At 40.0% G+C, this 19,591-nt stretch overlaps 1 pseudogene; it reads left to right on the top strand.

The window, feature by feature from the left end:
- The first annotated feature begins 14,194 nt into the window (after window positions 1-14,194).
- Window positions 14,195-14,500, top strand: LOC127188649 (60S ribosomal protein L39-like; annotated as a pseudogene).
- Window positions 14,501-19,591: the final 5,091 nt, after the last annotated feature.

Below are 19,591 nucleotides of genomic sequence, written 5' to 3'. Positions count from 1 at the left end.
AAACAAAATAACCAATGTCCCCTCCCATTTTATTCTATTGTGATATATATATGTATATATATATGTGTGTGTGTATATATACATTGTGATGTGTATGTGTGTATATGTGTGTGTACATATATATATATATAAATATACAATTTCCCCCAATTTTTTGACAATGACTTATTTGGTTATTTCTTGACTGTTTCTATTGAAACTGGGCTAAGGAACATTCAGGTTATATTCTGGCAAAGGTCTGGCTGCATTCACTCTGCGTCCTGAAAACCTGAGTAAAGCTGAATTTAAAATTAAGAGCTAATGTATTTTGGAGAGGCTATTTCAAGGCAGAACAACACTCAGTCTGTGGTGTGCTTATGATCACCACTCTTCTCCAAGTCTACAGTGAAAAGAGAAACAACTGCATCACCTAATATCTAATTCTTTTTTTTTCTTTTTTTCAATTTTTTTTATTAATTTATTCTTGTTACATCTCAATGTTTATCCCATCCCTTGTATCCTCCCATTCCTCCCCCCCCCAATTTTCCCATTATTCCCCTCCCCTATGACTGTTCCTGAGGGGGATTACCTCCCCCTGTATATGCTCATAGGGTATCAAGTCTCTTCTTGGCTACCTGCTGTCCTTCCTCTGAGTGCCACCAGGTCTCCCCCTCCAGGGGACATGGTCAAATGTGAGGCACCATAGTACGTGAGAAAGTCATGTCACACTCTCCACTCAACTGTGGAGAATATTCTGACCATTGGCTAGATCTGGGAAGGGGTTTAAAGTTTACCTCCTGTATTGTCCTTGGCTGGTGCCTTAGTTTGAGCGGGACCCCTGGGCCCAAATCTGCCTATCATATTGTTCTACTTGTAGGTTTCTAAGACCCTCTGTATCCTTTTATTTTGCTATTCTCCCATGCGTCTCTCATTTAGAGTCCCAATAGGATGTCTTCCCCTCTGTCCCAGTTTCCTGGTAAGTGAAGGCTTTCGTGGGACATGCCCCTTGAGCTAGTATGCAGATATAAGTGAGTATATACCATTTGAGTCTTTCTGCTTCTGGGTTAATTCACTCATTATGATCATTTCTAGCTCAATCCATTTATCCACAAATTTCGGGAATTCCTTGTTTTTAATAGCTGAGTAGTATTCCATAGTGTATATGTACCACAGTTTCTTTATCCACTCTTCTACTGAGGGACATTTAGGCTGTTTCCATGTTCTGGCTATTATGAATAAGGCTGCTATGAACATGGTTGAGCAAATTTTCTTGTTGTGTGCTGGAGCATCTTCTGGGTATATTCCAAGGAGTGAAATAGCTAGCTGGGTCTTGAGGAAGCCCTATTCCCATTTTTCTGAGATAGCACCAGATAGATTTCCAAAGTGGCTGTACTAGTTTGCATTCCCACCAGCAATGAAGGAGTGTTCCTCTCTCCCCACATCCTCGCCAGCATGTGGTGTCGCTTGAGTTTTTGATCTTAGCCATTCTGATGGGTGTAAGATGGAATCTCAGAGTTGTTTTGATTTGCATTTCCCTGATGACTAAGGAGGTTGAACATTTCTTTAAGTGTTTCTCAGCCATTTGATATTCCTCTGTTGAGAATTCTCTGTTTAGTTCCAAGCCCCATTTCTCAATTGGGTTATTCGGTGTGGTGGTGTTTAATTTCTTGAGTTCTTTATATATTTTGGATATTAGACCTTTGTCAGATGTAGGGTTGGTGAAGATTTTTTCCCAGTCTGTAGGCTGTCGCTTTGTTCTCTTGACAGTGTCTCCTGCCTTACAGAAGCTTCTCAGCCTCATGAGGTCCCATTTATTAATGGTTGACATTAAGGCCTGGGCCGTTGGTGTTCTGTTCAGGAAGTTGTCTCCTGTGCCAATATGTTCCAGGCTCTTTCCCACTTTTTCCTCTAAGTGGCTTAGTGTCTCTAGTTTTATGTTGAGATCTTTAATCCACTTGGATTTGAGTTTTGTGCAAGGTGACAAATATGGGTCCAGTTGCATTTTTTTACACATAGACCTCCAGTTAGACCAGCACCATTTGTTGAAGATGCTATTCTTTTTCCATTGAATGGATTTGGCTTCTTTGTCAAAAATCAAGTGACCATATGTGTGTGGATTCATATCTGGGTCTTCGATTCGATTCCACTGATCAACCAGCCTGTTGCTGTGCCAGTACCATGCTGTTTTAATTACTATTGCTTTATAGTACAGTTTGAGATCAGGTATGGAGATTCCTCCGGAGCACCTTTTATTGTACAAGATTGTTTTAGCTATTCTGGGTTTTTTGTTTTTCCATATGAAGTTCAGAATTGAACTTTCAATGCCTTTAAAAAATTGTGTAGGTATTTTGATAGGGATTGCATTGAATCTGTAGATTGCTTTTGGTAGGATGGCCATTTTTACTATGTTAATTCTCCCGATCCATGAGCAAGGAAGATCCAATTCTTTTTAAAAAATATTTATTTATTATATATACAGTGTTCTGCTTATATGTATACTTGCAGGCCAGAAGAGGGCACCAGATCTTATTGTGGATGGTTGTGAGCCACCATGTGGTTGCTGGGAATTGAACTCAGGACCTCTGGAAGAGCAGTCAGTGCTCTTGACCACTGAGCCATCTCTCCAGCGCCCCCTAATCTCCAATTCTATGCACTACAACATCATCAAAAGAGATACAGACCACATGATGGATGCGGTGTATGTGAGCTGCGGAGACTTCTCTCAGGCCGTTCACGCTACTGTGGGGAAGACTCTCAAGATTTGGATTTGGGGTTTTGAGGATAATTCATTTTCTTACAGTTCGGAGTTTTCATTTAGCAACGAAGAAAAATGAAAGTCTAACATTTGCAGATAGACTGACCGAGCTGGAAAACAAACATTGTACTGAGTGATGTCACCCAGAACCAGAAAGACAAATGTCATGTTTCACATGGTGAATATTAGCATCACATCTTTAGATTTGTATGTGTAATGTGGAGTCCCTGCAGAATCCAGCCACTAAATAGGGGTCATTAATGAGCATTCAGCAGAAGCTTTTCGGGAGGAGCATAGCAGAATACATGGAATACATTCAGTATGAAGGGGAAATAATGGAAGCAGATGTTTTGTTTTGTTTGTTTGTTTATTTTTTGTTTTTTGGGTTTTTTTTTTTTTTTTTTTTTTGATACAGGCTTTCTCTGTATCAGCCTTGGCTGTTCTGGGATCACTTTGTAGATCAGGCTGGCCTCGAACTCACAGAAAACTGCCTGCTTCTGCCTCCCTGAGTGCTGGGATTACAGCTGTGCATCACTGTGCCTGGCTGAGACAGAGTTTTAAGTGTCAAGAGAGATGGAAATTTAGGTCAGTGGAGCACTTAAGGGGGGAGGAGGATAACTAGCTCTAAGGGTGTTTGAAAAAGCCATGTAGAAACCCACTGTTTTATGCGCTTCATAAATGCAAATATATATACACATATATTCATATAAAGTTTTATTATCCCTGCCTACACAGAAGATAAGGCTTCTCCTGGAAGTCATTGGTTGCTAATTAAAAAGCCCAGGGCCAGGCATGGGACATCTCCTCTAGAGCTTTCGTTTACAGCTGTCTCAGACAGACTCAAAACCATAAAGGCGATTTCCATTGCTCTTGTTTGTCCACCAGAGCTTACTAATAACACCCTATTGCTGAAGGCACCACACGCATTGTGCATAAGACATTGAAAAACCTGGGCCAGGAAGCTTTCTCTCTATGGCAAGCTTTCATAGTACTGGAAGGTGCCGTGCATGCTCTTTTGGAAAAAAAGATCAAGACTACTCTTACCTAGCTGTGAGCATGAAATTTTTAAACAATTTAATAAAGTGGTGGAAAGGAGTGAGTACTCACAGTTCTGGAGGCCACGAAGTCCAATCACACTCACATCTAAATAGGCACACTCTAACACACACGCTTATATCTGCATAATGCAACTACATACACCCTCACAATCACCTACATACTTATGCAATGGTAGGTACACATAAATGCACACTATTCACACCACACACACACACACACACACACACACACACTGAACAATTGAACAATCTGTGTGATCTTATATATGTGTGATTTTATAAGCACACACACAAATGCAGCAGACCATGAAACAGCAGCTTATTTATAGTAGTTTAAGTGTTCTGAAAACCCTTGGTTTATATAGATAACATGTTTTCAGACCTTAGTTTGATCCCTAGGACCGACTCATTGTAAATAAGAGAAGGGACTTCTGCCACTTGGCTGCACACACACACACACACACACACACACACACACACGTGCATGCACATGCACCCACGCACACATATATAAGACAAACACATAAAAATATAATAAAAAAGCAAGAATTTGTGAAAGTATGGCTTACTGGAAGGTAGAGAGAGCCAAAGAGTGAAAGCACAGTAGAATTCACCTTTACAACTCTGTGCAGCATGGCTTTATGAAATAGCTTGGTATAGGGAAGTGGCCTGGATGTCAGATATACACAACAGCAGGATGCTGGCAGCCAGGGTCTCCTTTACATAGAGACAGCGCGACTGAGCATCCATGCCCTCGCATGTCCTTCAGGGGCCTTGGGCATAGCTCACGCAGCTAACTAGATGTGTGTTCAGACCTTTATCTTATATATGATGGCCTTAGGGATGTGTGACTCACAAGGGTTTTGTGGTAATGGGCCATAGTCTTAAGATTTCTGTAATTTTACTTTATGCAATTGAGAATAATTTTTTGTGTGGTCCTTGTTTACATCAGGTCCAATGTTCCGAAGGCTATTTTCACCATGTCGATATTTTCTTCAGAAGAGTTGATTATTTGTTCAATTTTTATTCAATCTGCCATTGTTTGCTTTATTTTCTACTGGCTATTCCTATTGAGCCTAATTTTTTGCAATAATTACAGTTTCCAACATTTCCTATATAATTTTTTTCTAGAAGTTTTATTAGGTGAAGTAGTCATCATGTCAATTTTATTCTGACATAATTTCTCTCAATAATGTTATTGTCAGTTAAATTGTTTGAGTTGACTTTTTATATAATCCATTTTAAAATGACCATTATATTTTTTAAAAATCCTTTTTGCCCATGACGTAATGTTTGAATCTCAACATACTTATTTGGTATAGTTCTCATTGTTTGCCAGACTGCTCATGAGGCAAAACAATTTCAGGAAAAAGAGTAAAGAGCCAAGGTCAGAACAGTGTAATTGAAAAATAAAAATCCCTCATAGAAATGCTCCTCTCCTCAAAGGTCAGACTATTTTGGCTAAGCTGGCCCACAAGGAAAAAGAAATCTTGTGTTAAGTCATGTTGCCACTTTTTTACACACCCAGAAACTTAAAACTCAGTAATTAATTAACTAATTAATTAAGTACTCATGTGTTTGTTGTGTGTCCGTTAGCATGCCTGGGGTGAGGTAGACTCTAGGCTTTGCATCAGCTTCAGTGTGTGCCACATGTTTTTATCCTGGGACCCTTGTTAATGCATCACTAGTCACGGAGTGGCAAACACACATGTATTCCCTTATATACAGAAGATAAAAATGTTGATCTCATACACATAGAGTAAGTAGAACAATAGTAAAAAGATCCTGGAGAGCAGCTGGATAACGGGTTAAGGGTACAGATGAGTAGGTGGAATAGCTTCCAAGGTTCTAAGCACAGTAAATAACTTTGACAGCCATAAACTTCTTTTTTTCTTTATTATTATTTTTTTTGGAGAAGATGCAGTCTTGTTACACAGACCAGACTGATCTTGAGGCTGTGATCTTCCTAAGCCTCCCAGTGTTGGCATTATAGGTCTATGCCACCAACCCTGGCTTAACTAGAATAGAGGACTTTAAATATTCTTGGCACAAAGAAATGATAAATATTGGAGGTTTAGTTATGCTAACTATCTTGATGTGATCATTACCATTATACATGTAGGAATATATAAACTTCATAAACATGTACAGTTATAATATGTTGAGATAAATTACATATAATAAAAGTCTGAAAGATTAATCGTATCTGATTATTCTGGTGGACTCAAACAGAAGATGACAAGATAAGATATACTTGGTCAGAAGAGTCACAGTCCTTCTACCTGTGTGTCACTGATTACAGTCACCACATGACCAAATCCAATATAAAAAGAAGTATTAGAAATACACTCTTCCCACAGGGAAGCCATACCAAGGCCAGGAAAAGATGGAATTTCAGACAAATAATTCAGACTCCCACAAATTCTTCCCTAGTGTGAGGGAACCAAAATTTCCATAAACAGATAGTGAAATAAAATATCTATTTTGTAGTGACTTCATGATTTTTCCTATGCAAAAATAATCAGATGAGGCAATTTTTGTGTTAAATGCTTCTTCATTTGGCATTCTGTTTCAATAAGTAAGTAATAAAATCCCTGGACTGATGCTTGAGCTTAACAAGGAGAATTCTGATTAAACTGTATTGAAAACAATTACAGTACACCCTGATGAGTTTATTTATACCTGGAGCCCTGCACTTCTCCATGCATTTCTTTCAATCAACTGAAAGTCCCTTGGGAAATTTTATTTTGCAGCCTGAACTCATAGGGCCTAGATAGCTAACAGGAGTTACTTAGATAGCAAATGTTGGAACTCATCTTTGGATGAGGCACTTGAAGTAGAAAACAAGGACCATGGTGGAAGACCTAATTTGAATTTGCTTGTAAGTGATGTAGGGAGACAGAAACCAAGAAGGATTTCTCATTTGGAAGAGTGGAAGGTTATTTTTCTCACTGTAAGGAGATGACTATTGGAAAAGCCAACCTTGATATTAGAACAATTTATAGCTAAGTTCTTATATTACTTAGTCACTGGGAGAGATTTCTTCTGTTGATATGACATCAAAAAACCACACACAATTTCATGAGGTCCCATTTATTAATTGTTGTTCTTAGTGCCTGAGCTGTTGGTGTTCTGTTCAGGAAGTTGTCTCCTGTGTCCATAGGTTCAAGGCTATTCCCTACTTTCTCCTCCATCAGATTTATTGAATCTGGTTTTATGTGAGGTCTTTTATCCACTTGGATTTGAGATTTGTTTAGGGTGATAAATATGTATCTGTTTGCATTCTTCTACATGCAGATATCCAGTTAAGCCAGCTCTCTCTTTTCCATGTGTGGTTTTGGCTTCTTTGTCAAAAAAATCAAGTGTCTGTACTGAGAAAATCAACATAGACCAACGCTTAGCCAAACTAACTAAAAGGCAGAGATAAAATATCCAAGTTAACAAAATCAGAAAGGAAAAAGGAAACCCTAGTAAGTCCATGGGGGGGGGATCAACTTAACTGAGACTCCTAGTACCTGGGTGAGGTAGGTGTGGGGGGGTGCAGATATAGATCCTGAAGAGGCCACCTTCCAGTGGGGGGATAAGACCAACCCATCCCAAAAAATCTTCAACCCAAAATTTGTCCTGTCTACAAGATGTGCAGGGACAAAGATGGAGCAAAGATCGAGGGAATGGGCAACCAGAGATTAGCCCTACTTGAGACCCATCCCATGGGAGAGAACCAATCTCTAACACTGTTAATGTTACTCTGCTACACTTGTAGACAGGAGCCTAGTGTAACTCCTCTGAGAGGTTTCACCCAGCAGCTGATGGAAAATATGCAGAGACACAATCAAACATTAGATAGTACTTGGGAGAGTCCTGTGGAAGAGTTGGGGAAACAATGGAGGGAGCTGGAGGTATCAAGAACAAGAAGACCTACGGAGTCAACTAACCTGGGCGCACGGAGGCTGACAGACTGCACCACCAACCGGAGAGGATACATGGACTGCTCCTAGGTCATCTGCCCATGTGTAGGCAGATGGGCAGCTTGGTCTTCATGTGGGTTCCCCAACAACTGGTGTGGGGGCCCTCTATGACTCTGTTGCCTCCCTTTGGATCTTGTTCTCCCAACTGGGATACCTAGTCCCGTGATGACTTGATATGCCAGGGCCTGTTGGTACTTATCTTTATCCGCCTCCCATGGGTGACCTCCCCCTTCTCTGAGGAGAAGGAGATGGGAGAAGAATGGGAGGGGTGTGTGTGGGGGGGACCTGGGAGCAGAGGAGAGAGGGCTGTGATCAAGATGTAAGGTAAATAGATAGATGATAGATAGATAGATAGATAGATAGATAGATAGATAGATAGATGGAAATTAAAAACCACACATAAAACCACAAGCAACTTATATAGACAACTTGGCAGGACTAAAGATATTATAAAGAGACATCTTTCTATCTTTATCTCCGAGTGTGAGACAGTTGAGGCAACGGTCACCATGGAAGTGGAATTATTCTTTAGGAACCTCGTGCTTGGAGAAGGAAAAGGCGGAAGTCAGGTGCTGGCTTGAGAGCACACTAGTTTTCCAGGAAGAGATTTCACACAGGTCTGACAGGTTGTCAGAGCACCTTGAAGGAGAAACTGAAGCCAAGACAGGAAGTGGGACCACATCTTGGCCCCTGCCTAAATTCCTAATTATGCATATGTTGTGTCTTCTGGTTAAATCTAAATCTTATGTTACTACCCCAGTGATGGACTTGGGGGGTGGGGTTAGGAGGAGTTATTGTATCTCTTTATTTATCTTTATTGTTCTTTCTAGTATGTCTTACCCACACAGAATAAATCCTCTTTCTCAAATTCTCAGTTTTACTTTGCTTTTTAACTGCCTGATTAATAACAGATGGAGAAGCCTACCTTGTTAGCTCTAACCCTAGCACCTCTGGTAACACTTTCACTTTCTAGAGCTAATTAACCTGACGGCCAGTTCTGATAAAGACCCTGATATTTTCTCCCTTTCTGATGTTTATAAAAAGAAATCACTTAATTTTTCATGGGTTTGTTCCCATAGAGATGAAGGATCACAATCTCCTAAATGACCTGATTTTGAGAGGTGCCTATAGTAGCTAAAAACTACTTTCTGTCTCCCCTTTGCTCTGTTCACCACTCTAAGTCATCTGGTTCCCAAAACAAATACTTATGTCACCACTTTCTAGCCTTGTTGCCACCATATTTAATAAGATAAACAAAAATTAATATATTTCTCCTGAGCTAGTGCATACGTGTTATCATCCATTTGAGAGATGGGGATCAAAGGATCAAGAGCTTAAATCATCTTCAGATACATGGGGAGTTTGTAGTCAGTCTTGGAAATTTGAGACTGTCTTACAAAATACTCTAATAAATAGAAGGAAGATAGCAGATGACATAGAAGTACATACAGTCTAGAGTCTGGAGAACATAAACAAGAATGTTGGGTCAGAGCCATTGGAACAGAGAGTCCTTTACTCTTAGTGGATACTAGGATCAACTCTGATGTCCTAAACATACTCCTAGCCAGGAAAATGACCTCAAGTCTACTACAACAAACACTACAACTAAAAGAATAGAGAGATTAAAAGTAATCCATCAGTGACCTAACCCCAGGTGCATAAGTCCTAAGATAAAACACAAAGAACACATAAAACCAAGACAACATGATTATTCAATACTGTTAATTCTCTAATAATTGCAGCCAGTGGAAAAATTAGACAAAATCCCAGATAAACAACCTTTTGAAAATGATAAGTGTTTTCAATTAAATCAAAGAGGATACAAATAAGCTCCTTGCATGAATTCCAAGAGAATACAAACAAGGAAGCCAGAAGAAGACAGAACATAGAGTTCAATAAAGAGATAGAAATATTGAATAAAACTTAAAGAAAATACGAGAAATGAAAATTGCAATATGTCAAATAAAAAACAAATTAATGAAAAGATAGATTATTCAGGTTAAAATCAAATTAGAACAATCACACAATGACAAAAATAAGTTAATAAGAATATACAAAGATAATATTTAAACTCTGTAGGAAGCTATGAGAAGATACAATCTATAAAAAGTAAGAATAGAACAAAGATAAAAAGTAGGTGCAAAGACATAGAAAACATTTTCAATAAAAAGGTCATAGTAGAATATTTCTCAAATTAAGAGGGGGGGGGATCCACGTGGTACAGGAGGTATTAGAATACCAAACAAACAGACAAAGAAAAGAGCTACTAACATCGTCACTATTCAAAACTTTATAGATAAGGATACTGAAGACCTCACAGAGAAATACCAAGTTCCATATACAGATGGCCTATCAGATTTCTAAGCAGAAAATTTAAAAACCAGGGAGGCTTAGAATGATGTATTAAAAGTTCAGAAAATCAACAATTGGCAACTTGGACTACTATACCCAACAGGTGCTATTTCAGTTTTCCAGGAATACACTTTTAACTTGATCTAAATTGTGAAGCATAGTCATCAAAAGGATTGTTTGGACAATTAGGTTCAGCATAAAATTCAACGGACTAATCAAAGGTAATGAATTCATGAGTAAATAAATATATAAATAAATTTTCTTGTAATGCATGTTACAACTAAGATAGTCAAAATGGATATTCACCACAGTCTTCAACTCATTGGTTCCCTTAACCCTTCTATGCCAAAAACATTGTTCTCATTCCTCAAATTATACAAATTCTAGAAGATGATTTATTTCCCAGCTGAGTAAGACATCTTCATAATTTAGGTATGTGGGTGAGGCAGAGTCAGAACCCAGATATGGCAGTATTGCACCCTGGAAAGAAGCCAAAAAGTGTCATAAGCTTGTTTTCACACTGAGTGCCTCCCACCTCCCTCCTCTGGTCTTTTCATCTTTACTCTTTTTTTCTTTCCTTCTTCCCACAATTACTTACTTACACACACACACACACACACACACACACACACACACACACACACACACTGTTGCCAATCCCACCCAAGAAAACAAAAATGCTTAGAAAGAAATAACTGTATGAACTGTATGCCCACCAAGTTTGGAAATATTCATGCAGACGTTTGCAGGATGCATGTTCTGAGACCTTCTGCTGAATTCAGACAAAGTCTGTTAGACTTGCATGTGTTTGCAGTCACAACCACTTGGGAAGATGAAGGAAACCATGTGAATGCAGAAGTTCAGGGCCATGCTAGACAACATGGTGAGATTGTATCTCTAAATGAGAGAGAGAGAGAGAGAGAGAGAGAGAGAGAGAGAGAGAGAGAGAGAGAGAGAGAGAGAGAGAGAGAGAGGGAACATATCATGCCCCTGCCTCAAAAAAACATAGAGGGAGGGAAGGAGGAGAAGCCCCCCATTCTGCACAAGTGTCTCGGTCTGTGTCATTGTGTGAGTTAATTCACCTTATGCTTTCCAGTTTTCAGGGTGACTATCCTATGCCCGAAGCACACGGGGACACCTTTCTCTCAGACACAGGATTAGCTTCCAGTTTATCTCTGACTGAAACATTCTAGTGACAGAACTACCAGCTTCAGTCGACTTGAGCGGAGGTGATTATTTCTGCCAAACCAACCAGTTCATCGCTCTCCCTAGTCATAGCTCTGAAAGTAACAGTGCCACTGAATGTTCCTGTCCTTGGGAGCCTGAGGCTCAGTTTTACTCCTGGTACCTTACTTTTCCTGATAAAACAGAGGCTGGAGTTCTACGTCTGTGTCTACATTCCTAGGATGTTCAGAACAAATATGTTTGGGTGCTGTCTATAAGATAGCACTGTCCATGGTAAAGAATATTAAAGCAGATTCCTAGGAGCTAGTGTCCAATAAGAATCTTTTAGAAACTTATTTAAAAAGTGCTCTCAGGAGGAACTCAGGAAAGGAGCAGAGAAGTGAGATCAGAGGAGACCAGAGAGCTGAGCCAGGTGTACTTTTAGTCAAGATCCCTGCCTCAGCATCATCTTCCAAATAGCTGTGTCTCCTAGGTTGTTCAAACATGAGAAAGAGCCAGCAGTTTTCAACCTGTGAGTCACAACCTCATTGACAAGCCTCTATCTCCAAAAATATTTACACTGTGATCATAACAGGAGCAGAGTCACAATTATGAAGTAGTAACAAAAATAATGTTATGGTTGGGGAGTGTCCCCATAGCACATAGAATGGTATTAAAGGGTCACAGCATTAGAAAGATTAAGAAGCACTGAGGTAGGCCTTTCTATCCCACACTCATGTACTTTTGCTGAGTGTGACCCATTGGACCTTAACCTTGAAGGCCCAGTGGGCAGGCCTTCGAAGGGCATTGATGTGAGAATCATGGATGCAAAACAAGTACCAGTGGGGGTGAATGCAGAGACTACAGCATCTGATAGAAAGATGAGGTCCACATGGACCAATGCCGTCTGTCACCATGCTGTGTCTATCTGGCCTAATTTCCCTTCCTTCTCTCCACTTTCAGAATATCTATCCCTTTCTCATGAATGGATTCAACGTACACAGCCACAACTTTTCCTTCCTTGGAAGGGACAGACTCTCAGACTCTCTCAGTACAGTTGCTTTGCTTTCACAACTCTGGGTCATTTGAGTGTGTTCCTGCAGTAGTCATCTGTCTTATTTCTGTCTAACCTGTATAGAGGTGGATGGAGCTTCATGAAAAGACCCTAGACACAGAGGTATGGACCTAGCTGCCTAGCTAGGCTCTGGCTTCTCTCGGGTGCTCTACATCTAAACTGGTTTCTACAGGGATGAGTAAATGTGTTCTCCAATGGAGGCACCATCTGTTGGAACTTGGCAAAGTGCACTAATAGATGATTCATTAGCTTGTGTATATTCTAATATGATCCAAGAATTGAAGATAATTTTTCAGACCTTCATAGAACTTATGACTCATTTTGGAATGTTTTCCCTTATTTCCATTTTATTATTTGGCTTTAGAATCAAAATTAGAAGCTGAAGTGAATAATTTATAGGCCACACTGTCTCTTGTTTCCTCTATGCATAATACTAAGCATTTGCAATTAAATGAAGGCAAATTAAAAATTAAAAAAATAAGGTTATTCATTACCAATTAGCTTGGAAGGGTTGAGTGTTCCAGTCTGTGGAGTCTTTTATTAAAATCGTTTTTTCATTAGTTCTTTGAGAATTTTGTACAAAGTGTTTTGATCACACTTACCCTTTTCCTTCAATGACTCTCAGATGCACACCCTTCACTACCCACCCAACTTATTATCCTCTTCTTTTTTTCTCCCATCAAGTCCAGTTTGCACTGTTCATACATTCTTGGGTGTGTGGTCTTTGTTGAAGGGTGGTCAACCCACCGGAGGGCACACCCTTAAAGGAAATGTGCTCTCCCCTCTCCCAGCAGCTATCACAAGCTAGTAGCTCCTTAGGTGAGATGGAACTTCCTGCTCCCCTTCCCTCTCCAAGGCAGGATGTTGTGTAGCTTGCATAGGTCTTATGCATGATGTCACAACTACAGTGAGTTCATATATGCAACTGTCCCTCTGTGTCTGGAAAACGCTGTTTCCTTGTAGTTGTATACTGCCACTGGGCTCTTACACTCTTCCTGTCTGTTCATCCAAGCTGCTCCCTGAGCCTTGGAAGGTGCATGTGTTCGAGATGTTCTGTTTAGGGCTGAGCATTCTGCAGTCTCTTAGTCTCTGTACCTCGACTGTGGTGGGTCTCTGTAGTAACCACCATCTACTGTAGAAAGAAGATGGCCTGATGACGGTTGGGAGAAGAGCTACTCTGTGGCTACAGGATAGGTTGTTAGGAGGCGGGGTTAATATTATTCTCAGTTAGCTGAGTGATAGCGGTAGGTTTTCCTCTGGGACCTAGGACCTGTCTAGCTGCTGTTTCTTGTCCACAATAACAATGCCAGAGATGAGTCTGGAGTCTTTATTGTGAGTAATCTTTGGTTTGCTCTAAACTCAAGAGTGGCATTAGCCTCCGGTTCTTAGTCGTCTAATATCTTCAGACTGTTCAGTGCCATGAGAAGTAAGCTTATGTGTGTCTGCATGCCCCCATGCTTGCTTATAAACAAACACTGTGGCTTAAGAGTTGCCTGTATTTTCTTTTCCAATTCAAGTAATATATTATATGCCTTAAATGTTGGGGTAGCTCAGAAAGGTGTTACCCATCTCTGCAACTCCCTTCAGGTACCCATGCTAGAGACACCTAAGGTACTCTGTCCCTTAACACCATAATTTACTTACAAACCAAAGAACAACCAAAGAACTGAAGCTGTTCTCATAACTCTTGTACAGATTGCATTGCCAGTAGTCTGGTAACAGGGGAATAGGAATGCACTGCTCATATAATTATGCCTTATTAAACACGGTTTAAAAAAAAAAACAGCCGCTCTTTTCCTTTCCTCTGCCATCACGCGCTGTGTGTCAAACTTGGCTTCTCGTTATGTCTTCTCACAAGACTTTCAGAATCAAGCGATTCCTGGCCTAGAAACAAAAGCAAAACTGGCCTATTCCTCAATGGATTCGGATGAAAACTCATAACAAGATCAGGTACAACTCCAAGAGAAGACACTGAGGAGAACGAAACTGGGACTGTAAGGATTCAGAGTGGCCAGACTGAGGCTTTATACTGAATCAATCAATTCTACCAGATGGAGTTCAGCATTTTTAACCCCGGGGGGCACTTAGTCCTGTCTAAATTGGGGGTGTGGCTTGTCCAGTAATGAAATGTAGACCGTTTCAAAAACAACAACAACCCAGCGCATCCTAATATACCTGGTGATTAGAAAAAAAAAATCACACTGTATATGTAGATTACTCCATTATTTTGGGTGTTATACATTTGCATAAAATATAAAACTTTTTTTTTAAAAAATCCTGATATTTACAAGCATTCTGCAATCCCCCTCCTTGGTAAATTGAATGAAAAAGACAGTGCTGGAAATTCTGGAAATCTCAAGATTATAAAGATATCTTATGCTTCAAGACAAAGTAGGAAGATAATATTTTTCCCAATTCACACACTACTGCCCAAGGAATATTGAATGCTAGAGCTTGAATACTTACTGCATTTATTGCTTGCTTGAAAGAAATGTTGCATAATTTGGAAGAGGGCTTCGTGGGATTTTTCTACAACAGTGGAAAAAGTATGACTTCATTAATAAAATCTTCACTAATTCTAAACATAAAATCTTCACTAATTCTAAACATTCAGGGAGTAATTTTAGAGGTTTGGGGGAAAAGAAGGAGCTGGAAGAGAGTACCACAGGCATCACAGCCCTGGAGATGCGCGGGCATCACAGCCCTGGAGATGCGTTGGGAGAGGAGCTCGGGACCCGTGTGCTTTGTGTATGCTTCACAAGTTCGTACATCCATGGAAAGGAGAGAAGTTCCTGAGTAGATCATTAAAACGACTGGAGAGAAAATTAGCTGCTGAAGTTCAGATTCAAGTGTCAAGTGCCATGAAAACTATAGATGAATCTCGTTGTATAAATACATTTCAAATGTCTCTGCCAAGCAATGTCTTCCCACCCACCATGTGTCTGTTCAGCTCCCACGCCATCTTAGAGAATGTCAGAGAAATCTTACTTCAAACTGAGTAATAAGTTTTGTGCTGAAGACACTGTCATAATGAACTCCTATTTCAAAGGGGGAAAAGGATCAGAAACCCTTTGAAGGGTTATGGGACTGACACGTTTGCTTCCATATTTGGCTAATGGCAGAGAGAACTTACTCCTAGCAAGACAATAAGAGAGATGGAGTTCAGAGAAGAAAGATGTCTTTAAAAGCTCTTGCAATTTTTTTCTTCTAAATATTTTATTTTATTTTATTGGCATATACATTTATATTATTATGCATTAAAAATTACATACAGCAAGAAAAGTCACAAAACAATCAGGGATTATATGAATGTTACGTTCATGGTGTTTTTGGCTAATTGTGTTTGGCAACCTTGTAGAAAACATCTTTCCTATCTTGATGGTTCTAAAATTCTGAATGAGAATCAATATCTCGTCTCTGTCAACTTAAAACATATATCTAGGCCTAAAAACATCGTAAGCCCTAAACAGCTAAGATTAATTGTGAGACTAAACTATCTGGTCTTCAACCCCATCAGAGACTTGAGAAGGAATGAAACTTAGGTAATGAAGTGAACCGGAAGTGCAGGTTAGCAGCTTCCAAAATGAGGGGGGAAAATGACAGAGATGATTTGCTGCCAGAACAAGCTGTTAGTCAATCAAATCATGGTCATGTCAACTACCAGTCGATTTTTATCACAAGAATATACATCCTAGGTTTAACAGATAGATATGATCCTATAGATAATAAGGTAAAATAGTTAGATAAAGTCTTCAGAGCCTCAGAGACCTACAGAATATGGCATTCAAAGATGCTTTTAATATTTTAAAGATTCTTTGACAAGACAGGTTAATTCCTGGCAACACTCAGCCTGCCTCAAGAAGATGATGAGCATCAAAAAACCTCCTTATGGAGATGGCTTCAAATGTGGCAAACCAGCCACTGGGCAAAACAACCTTGTTTCTTCCACAGACAGAATTCTGCCTAAAAAAGGGCAAGCTTGGATACAGGCAGAATCAATGGCCAAACTCTGCCAAGATAGAGTTAGCAAGTCCTCAACAGTTCCTGCCTCACAAATATGTCTGTCAGATATATTGGGCCAGAAGGCTGAAGATGATGCCCCAACACTCTTGCAATTCTTGAACCAGGAGAAAACTCTTATCGAGTAGGAAATTACATTGTTGGGTGGATTTGGCCTTGTTAGAGGTATATTCATTTAATAATATCATAGTACTATTTAGCTGGCCTCTTCAAAATATTGGCACTTAAAATAATATGATTATCTCATGAGTCTGAAGCTGGGGGTTTGTGTTGGGCTCGGCTAGGTGGTTCTTCTCCCAGCTAGGATCCCTCTACTCATGGGTTGCTGTTGAGCTACTGAGTGATAGGCATGTTCACATTTGTCATCCACCAGCAAAACAGCCCAGGTGCTTAAGGGAATGGCGAAGATGCACCCACACCCAGGAAGCTGCAATATGCTCACCCTCATCAATCCTTTGCTCAGATCTTTTAATGAGCATCCTATTGGGCACAGCAAGGCTGTGGCTGAGTGAACAGTCAAGGGGCAGGTTCCCTGTGGCGGAAAAGGAGCATGACTGCAAAAATCACATGGCAGAGAAATGAGTGCAAGGTGGAAAGGATTGCTGTGTTGGCTCGCTTTTCATCACTACTAATAAAAGAACCCAAGGATGTTTACTTAGAAGGAAAACGTCCACTTTTCTTGCAGGGTTAGGGTTTCCAGTTGGTGGCAGGACCTGCTTCGCTGAGTCTATGATGAGGAAGCATTCAATGCAGCATCATACAGTGTTCCAGAGCTGCTCACTGCGTGATGCAGGGAGGGAGAGAACACGGTGAGAGGCTCTGGGCCTCATCATCTCCTCAAAAGGCAAACTCTCAGGGACCTGCTACTAGGTCCCACCTCATGACATCTTTACCATCTCTCTGTAGTAGCACCCTGGAGACAAAGCACATGGGCCTTTAGGGGACAGTTGAGTTCCAAAATATAATAGAAATCATGGCCATCTCCTTTGGAAGTTATTCTAGGCTTTTATTGGTTTATTATGTCTCTGTTTTCAGAACCTCAACAGTGACTGAGAACTGTGCATGTTTAGATTTAAAACCAAGTGACCAGAACCTACTGAATGAAAGAAGCCGTTTCTTTAACCAGTAACAAACAAGAGAAGAATAACAGAAATTGGAAGGAGTTACATTCCCCAGTCTGTTCTCTTGGGTAGTCTTAAGTAGACTGTAGCAGTTTGTTGTTTAACTGTTTAACATGTGTGCCACGTGCCTCACAACAATATTTAGGATTTAGCCTCACAACAGCCTGGGGAGTGCAGCAATATGATTGTTTCAGTTAATTGTGGAGGTGGCTGATCTGGCAGATGTGTCTCAGCGGCCCTCAATTAAGTCAGGAGAATGTGGACAGTTTGGCATCCCTGAGTAGTCAATTTATACAGCAAACATGTTTCTGACTTAACTGACTGGTTGTTGGACCAAAGTAAATAAACAAAACAGATGTTTTAGCAACATGTTTTCACAACTTCAGAGTGTAGTAAGGAATTTTAAAATGTCATTTCATTTGCCTTGGATTGTAGTTGGTGAGTCACTATTATAACCGACGTCCTGTGGGGTTTCGACTTGTTAAATCATAATATAGCCTAAAATACACAATCCCAGGGATTTCTGTGTAGCATATTCTCTTAGGTTCATCCAGAATCTGATCTTGAGATGCCCCATTGACCATAGTGTATTTAGAGGGCAATTGTCTTGTTCTTTTCTTCAATTGAAAATACATTTTTATACAATACATTTGGGTTATAGTTTCTCCTTCTTTAACACTCTCGGTTTTTTCTCATCTCCCGTCATATCAGGATTCACATCATTTTTGTCTCTTTAGAAAGCAAACAGATGTCTATTTAATAGTAAATAATAATAAAACTAAATTAATAAGACAAACAAAAAACAAACAGATTGCAATATTACAAAACAAGCAAATAAGAAAAAAAATCCAAGAAAAAACAAAAGAAATACACACAGACCCAGAGAAACACACATTCATACACACAGGAACCCCATAAAAACAAAACCGAAAGCCGTAATATATATGCAAATGACTTGAAAGGTAGAAAAGAAAAATGTCCTGACACACATTAGGAAACAGAGAACCTCCAAAGATGCTATGGAGTTCATTTTCTGTTTACCATCCACTGCTGGGCATAGGACTTACCCTTAAGAGTGAGACTCTCCACAGTGAGAATCCCTTGAAGAAAATTAATTTTTCATTTGCAAATGGTTATCAGTTGGAAGTAGCTTCTGGGTTGGAGATGAGGCTTGTGTCGACGACTCCTTTCAGCTCCAGGGTCCCAGATGGTGCAGAACTGTGCAGGCCTTGTGTGTGTTGCCACAATCTCTGTGAGTTCGTATAAGCATGCCAGCTGTGCTGTCTAGAAGCTTTGGTTGCTTGGTGCCCTGCATCCTCTCTGGGTCTTCCCTCTTGCTGCCTCCTCTTTCACAGCATTCCCTGAGCCCTGAGGAGAGGGATTAGATGGAGACAGAGAAAATGATTCTCAAGAAACACTATGGGAAATGGGAGAGATGTGCCAGTCAGGGCACACTGTTGATCCAGATGTTTTTCCCAATACACAACTATGGAAACAACGTTGGGTGCACACCCCAAGGTTACCCCATCTAAGGAGCAAGGGAGCTGGCATATTTATATTTGGATTCTGTGTATCATGGCTGATACACACTCTTTAAGTGTCTCTTAGCACTTTTTGGTTTTGCTTTGTGCTTGGATAGAACAGTTTTCTGCAATTTTAGAGAAAGTCCTCAGGGAGGAGATTGAGATGCATGTGGTTCAGAGCAGGTTGTCAGCTGTTCTAACATGCTGAAGCTGAGGGAACTGGAACAGAGCACAGCTTGGTTGACTGTACATACTTTCTAACACGGTAGCCAAGTTGCCGTAAGGTAATACAGAGTCCTGTTTATCCAACCTCATGGTCTTAAATCAACTAAAACTGGCAAGGAAAACAGAAGAAGGAACAAGGTGATGGATGTATCAATCCTTGTTCAGTCAGGAGATAGAAGCAACTCTAGGGTTTGAACACCTAATGGGTTTCTAACTAGTATAAAACAGTTAATATATGCCATTTTTAAATCTTCTAAGGAGTTAAAAAATAACAAATACAAAACTAAGCTATTATCTAGGCTAAGAGCAAGTGGTCAAAAAAGCAATAAAGGAACTAAGGATGAGAGATGT

This window comes from Acomys russatus, chromosome 4, assembly GCF_903995435.1.
Source record: "Acomys russatus chromosome 4, mAcoRus1.1, whole genome shotgun sequence".
In the NCBI taxonomy this organism is placed as follows: domain Eukaryota; kingdom Metazoa; phylum Chordata; class Mammalia; order Rodentia; family Muridae; genus Acomys; species Acomys russatus.
The sequence above is the reverse complement of the archived record's forward strand: the minus strand, read 5'-3'. Positions and strand labels throughout refer to the sequence as shown.